Below are 5,645 nucleotides of genomic sequence, written 5' to 3'. Positions count from 1 at the left end.
TATGATATCGCTGCCTGAATGCCTGAAGAAATCCTTCATCTTTGAAATTCAACCACTTCACCAGGATATGCCTCCGTGTTAAGCTTTCTACATTACAGTTTTTTGGAACACAGTATGCTCCTGCTTCAATCTGCAGATTTGTTTCAGAGAATGATCCTTATATAACGTGTTTAGATTTTTTTTTTTTTTAAAGAAAGTAAAGAGGCAGACCTGGATCTCCATCTGCTCTTTATTAAAGTTGCTCTCCCCTTGGACCTCAAGCCTCCAGCAGCAGCACTGAAGGAGGCCCAGAACCTCTTCCTCCAGGAGCGAGGGGGGGAGATCCCTTAAAAGAGCAAAACAAAGCCAACCCTGACCCCAAATCCCTTTCTAACTAATTATGGTAAAACTACTTGAAAAAGCTGTCTGTTACTACTGATCCCAGCTTTGGAGTGGTGGTGACTTCCTGCTGCTGCTAATCTCTTAGCTCAACAACACCCATCTGTCATTGCAACTCTCCCATCACATGTGTAACCAATTTCTTGCGCTAAATCCCCTCACCCCTGTTGCAGAGACTTAAAGCAGTTTCTGTCTCCTTGGTTCACTCCTGACGGATAGATCCATGGGTGAATACTTTAGTAATATCCGTCAGACTGCACTTTTTATTTGTGTTGTTTAAATCCTGTATACCTTTTCTGATAGTTCTTTGGTTTGCCTGGTCTACCAATTACTCAAGAATTAAAACGTTTTTCATTGTACTGCAGGTGTGTCCATTTCTCCTTGTAGTTTTATCATTATTGTTATAATCATTGTTGTTCATTCTGCAGATTTTATTAATATGCATTATTTTCAATGCATACAAGATTAAAATTGTTACATTTTTCAAGTTGGAATTCTTTCACTTTATGAATTACATGAGCCCTTCCAAGTTGAAGTGCCCAGAGGGCTTCGGTGGGGGAAAGTGTGGTTTTAGTCTGCACATTTCTTTTCTGCGTGTAATATTTTTCTTTCTCTGGTTTCTGTGCCCTTTTGTTCCAGTCTTCTTTTTCTTCCAAACATTGTTCAAAGTTTCTGGTTCTCTAGTTTCACACTTCTTCCCCAGCAACGTGATAGATGTATTCTTTTTCAGTGTGTGTGTGTGTGTGTGTGTGTGTGTGTGTGTGTGAAAGAGAGAGACACATATATTTATTTCCATTTTGATGGAATGAGTAAGGTAGCTTTATAGGTTTTTCCTTCTCTCGACTGTTGTTATGGTATTGAAATCGTCTGTTTAAAAGCAATGGCTGCTAGAATCATCATGGCTTAGTCTCTTTGGAAAAGTAACTCTTTGATAACTTTAATTTTTAATAGTTATTATTTTCCCAGGTTTTTTATTTTTTGTCATTATTGTAATAATTTATATTTTCTATAAAAGTGAGCTACTATCAAGATTTTCAACTCTACCAGCATTATTTTATTTCAATTCTAATTTAAACACTTTAGAACTTCTCCTTAGTTTAATTTCTTTGGGTTTTTTTGTTTGCTTTGTTTTTGGGGTTTTTTTTTTGCATTTGTTTGTTTTTTGCCTAGCTAAAGAGAGCCAATAGTTTATTACTTTGGTGCCTTTATTCTTTTATAAATAAATAAATAGATAGTTTCTGCTTTTTAAAAACGTTTTTATTTAAATTCCAGTTAGTTAACATACAGTATAATATTAATTTCAGGCATACAATATAGTGATTTGACAATTCTGTATAACACCTGTGCTCTGCGCAACAAGAGCACTCCTTAATCCCCATCACCTATTTAACCCATTTCTCTACCCACCTCCCCTTTGGTGACCATCAGTTTGTTCTCTACAGCGAAGAGTCTGTGTCTTGTTTTGCCTCGCTCTCTTTTTTCACCTTTGCTCATTTATTTTGTTTCTTCAAGTCCACATATGAGTGAAATCATATGGTATTTGTCTTTCTCCGACTTCTTTCACTTAGCATTTTACTCTCTAGCTCCATCCATGTCATTGCAAATGGCAAGATTTCATTCTCTTTTATGGCTGAGAATATTCCGTTTCGTGTGTGTGTGTGTGTGTGTGTGTGTGTGTGTGCCACATCTTCCTTATCCTTCCATCAGTTGATGGACACTTGGGCTGTTTCCATAATTTGGCTATTGTAGATAATGCTGCTATAAACATCAGGGTGCATGCATTCCTTTGGATTAGTATTTTTGTATTCTTCGGGCAAATACCTAGTAGTGCAATTGCTGGATCATAGAGTAGTTTATTTTTAACTTTTTATGGAACCCCCATTGTGTTTTCCAGAGCGGCTGCACTAGTTTGCATTTCCAACAGTGTAGGAGGGTTCCCCTTTCTCTGAATCCTTGCCAACATGTGTTGTTTCTTGTGTTGTTGACCTTAGCTATTCTGACAGATGTGCAAGTTCTTTATATATTTTGGATATATATTTGGATATTTTGGATATAAACCCTTTATCGGATATGTCATTGGCAAATATCTTCTTCCATTCTATAGGCTGCCTTTTAGTTTTGTTGCTTGTTTCCTTTGCTGTGCAGAAGGTTTTTATTTTAGTGCAGTCCCAATAGTTTGTTTTTGCTTTTGTTTCCCTTGCCTCAGGAGACATATCTAGAAAGAAGTTGCTACAGCCTACGCTAAAATTAAATTTTATAAAACACATTTTATTAGTAATACATCTTTATGTTTCATTTAAAAAATACAAGACGCATAGAGAAAAAGTTAATACTCTTCTTTCCATTCTGCCCTTTACTGCCCTGAGATAATGCTAACAGCCTGGCATTATATTTCAACTCTTTTCTGCATGCTTGTGTAAGCACAAACACACATATACATAGGAGGGGTTTTTTTTGTTTGCTTTTTGTTTTTACAAGAAGGGGATACACTATACATATCACTCTTTGACTTTCAGTTTTCAATATTTAGGTATATTGAACACCCTTTCACATTAATAAGCTTTGTTTGGGCTTGAGTTATAGTGCTATTGGCCAAGTTCAATGTCAGTGAATCAATACTATACATTAAATAAGGTGTCTTTAAACAGAAACACACATAAAATATGGGTATGTATTAATCCGTTGACAAAAATGTGACCAGAGGCTCACAGGAACCTAACCTTCTATTTCTCCTAGGAGCAATGATTAGTGTTCACAGTGAGTTTATAAAACGTAACTCCCATGAAAACAAAAACCCACTGTGTTTCAGACAGGTGCAGATTTTGAGAACAAATGCTTGGCAGTCAAACCATTTTAACACACAAAACAGATAAAATAAGGTCTGGCTAGTTACTTTATTCAAAATCTCTCTCTCTCTCTCTCTCTCTCTCTCTCTCTCTCACACACACACACACACACACACACACACACACACACACTCCAACTGCTAACCAAATTGGTGTTTTAGTATTAGCTAAGAACCAACATTGTTTCTGTCCTATTGGACCCGCGCTAGAAGGAGAGGTCTGGGCTACCGGAGGCATATTTCCAGTTGAAGCTGTGAGGGCAGTTTTCTTAGAATCTATAAATTGTTCAAGATATCTTTTTAGATGTCTTTTTTTTCTGCAAATAGTCATCCAAGGTGGATCTATTTAATGAATTCTTCTTTCCATTTTATTGATGTTAAAATTAAAGCACAAATAATCAGAAAGGATATTTTGAGATCTCTTGAACAGGCTATACATACATATATATGCAATAATCCAGCAAGTCAACAAAGACCTAAAATGACCACTTTTGGAGTAGGGAGAGGATACTTATCCGTGGTGTCATGAACATTGGAGTAATAGTCATTATTAAGAATCTGGCCCCAAAGTCCTGTGCTTTCTTTTGAATGCATGTTTTTATTATGTAAGGCAGCATTTAATGGGACACAGGAAAAAATGAGAGCATTTCATTATTTCTTCAAAATATAAATACAGCTGTCACTGTGTATGAGCTGAGAAGCATCCCCCTGCTCTCACCACCAGTCAGTTCAAAATGCGGGTGCTCTCATCTAAATTATACTAACAGCGACTTAAAAGATTCTGTGGATAACTTTTCAAACATAAACACAGGCTAGGTTTTGGGTTTGTTTTTATGTTTAGACTTTTCCTCTCTGCTGTTATAAGAATCAGATTCTCATTTAGATACATCAGACATACAGCGTGCGCTGACTATGAATAACGGAAGACAAGAATTTAATTAAGACTATGTTGATGATCCTCCACGATCCAGACCCAGCCCTGAATCCCCTTACCACCCTATCAACTCTTCCAGTTGCTTTCACCTCCCACCCCCCTACTCTGTTTGCCTCCTATCACCCAATTCCCAAGGACTCTCTGGGTTCCCCTTGTCCTTGTCTTATCTGGAACATCTTCCTTCTAAATCCCATTTATTTCCTAGAACATCCCAAGAACCAATTGAAAATGTTTTCTCCCTTTCTTGACTTCTAACTTGTATCTGTAATTCATCCTGTATTTTCAAAAGTAACATTTCCCTTTATGTGCATGTTTATTTAATATACCTATGTAATCACCTATGTAAGGTCTGCCTGCCAGTCAGAGTGCTCGAAAGAGCCTTCTTGTCACTTTTTCTTCTGTTTTCATTAGCATTGAAACACAATATGTATGTTTTCAACTCTTTCTTGTGTGAAATATGGTAAGAATTGCATTTCTTAAAGGCTCTAACTAAAAAATCAAGTGTGAGAGAACTAGGCTAAGAATTAGGCACCTATTAGGTGCAGGTGCATTTTCCAGGAGAAGGTTGGGAATGAAACAAAGACAAAAAAGAACTTCACTTAAATTATTTGAAAATAATAATGATGTGGTTCCTTTTATAATCATCTCTCCCCATTCTCCTACTTTTACCCTACACAGTCGCCAAACTGCACATTTCCGCAAATATGGTTTCTTCCCTCTGTGCCTTCTCACGGTCTTGGACCTTTACATAGTCTGTTGTGCTATGTTCGAATCCCTGCTGCACTACTTAAGAGCTAAGCGACCTTGGGTGTGTTACTTAACCTGTCCACAGTCCCATTTCCTTGACTGACATACAGCGATGATCATGGTACCTATAGCATAAAATTTCTGGAACTGTCTGGTGATATTAATCATGCAAAGTACCCCCACCTCTGCCATCCTTTAAAGCAGTATTTATCAAACTGTACAGTATTTACCAAACGGTAGATAGTCATTGGGTTGTGAAATAAACTTTATGGGTTCCAATCATGATTTCTGGTTAAATGAAAACAAATATAGTGTAGCAGAGTAGAGTAGAATATAACAGAGTATTTTGGCTCATTATAAGGGAAAATATTGCTTTGCAAAATTTTTATTTCATGTATATGAATATGTGTACTATCCTGTGACATAAAATGTATTTCTTCTGGGAAAACAGTTTGAAAAACACTTTTACCATCAGTTTATTTTTTAATGTTTATTTATTTATTTTGAGAGAGAGAAAGTGCAGGCAGGTGAGGGAAGGGCAGAGAGAGAGGGAGAGAGAGACTCTCAGGCAGGCTCTGTGCTGCCAGCACAGAGCCCAACTCAGGGCTCGAACCATGAGATCATGACCTGAGCCGAAATCAGGGGTCAGACATTCAACCGACTGAGCCCCCCAGGAGCCCCATTTTTACCATCGGTTTGCATGTCATTCAAGAAACCTTTCCAGATGATGTGGCCCAGAAC

This window comes from Panthera onca, chromosome A1 (assembly GCF_046562875.1).
Source record: "Panthera onca isolate mPanOnc1 chromosome A1, mPanOnc1 haplotype 2, whole genome shotgun sequence".
Lineage (NCBI taxonomy): Eukaryota > Metazoa > Chordata > Mammalia > Carnivora > Felidae > Panthera > Panthera onca.
The sequence above is the reverse complement of the archived record's forward strand: the minus strand, read 5'-3'. Positions refer to the sequence as shown.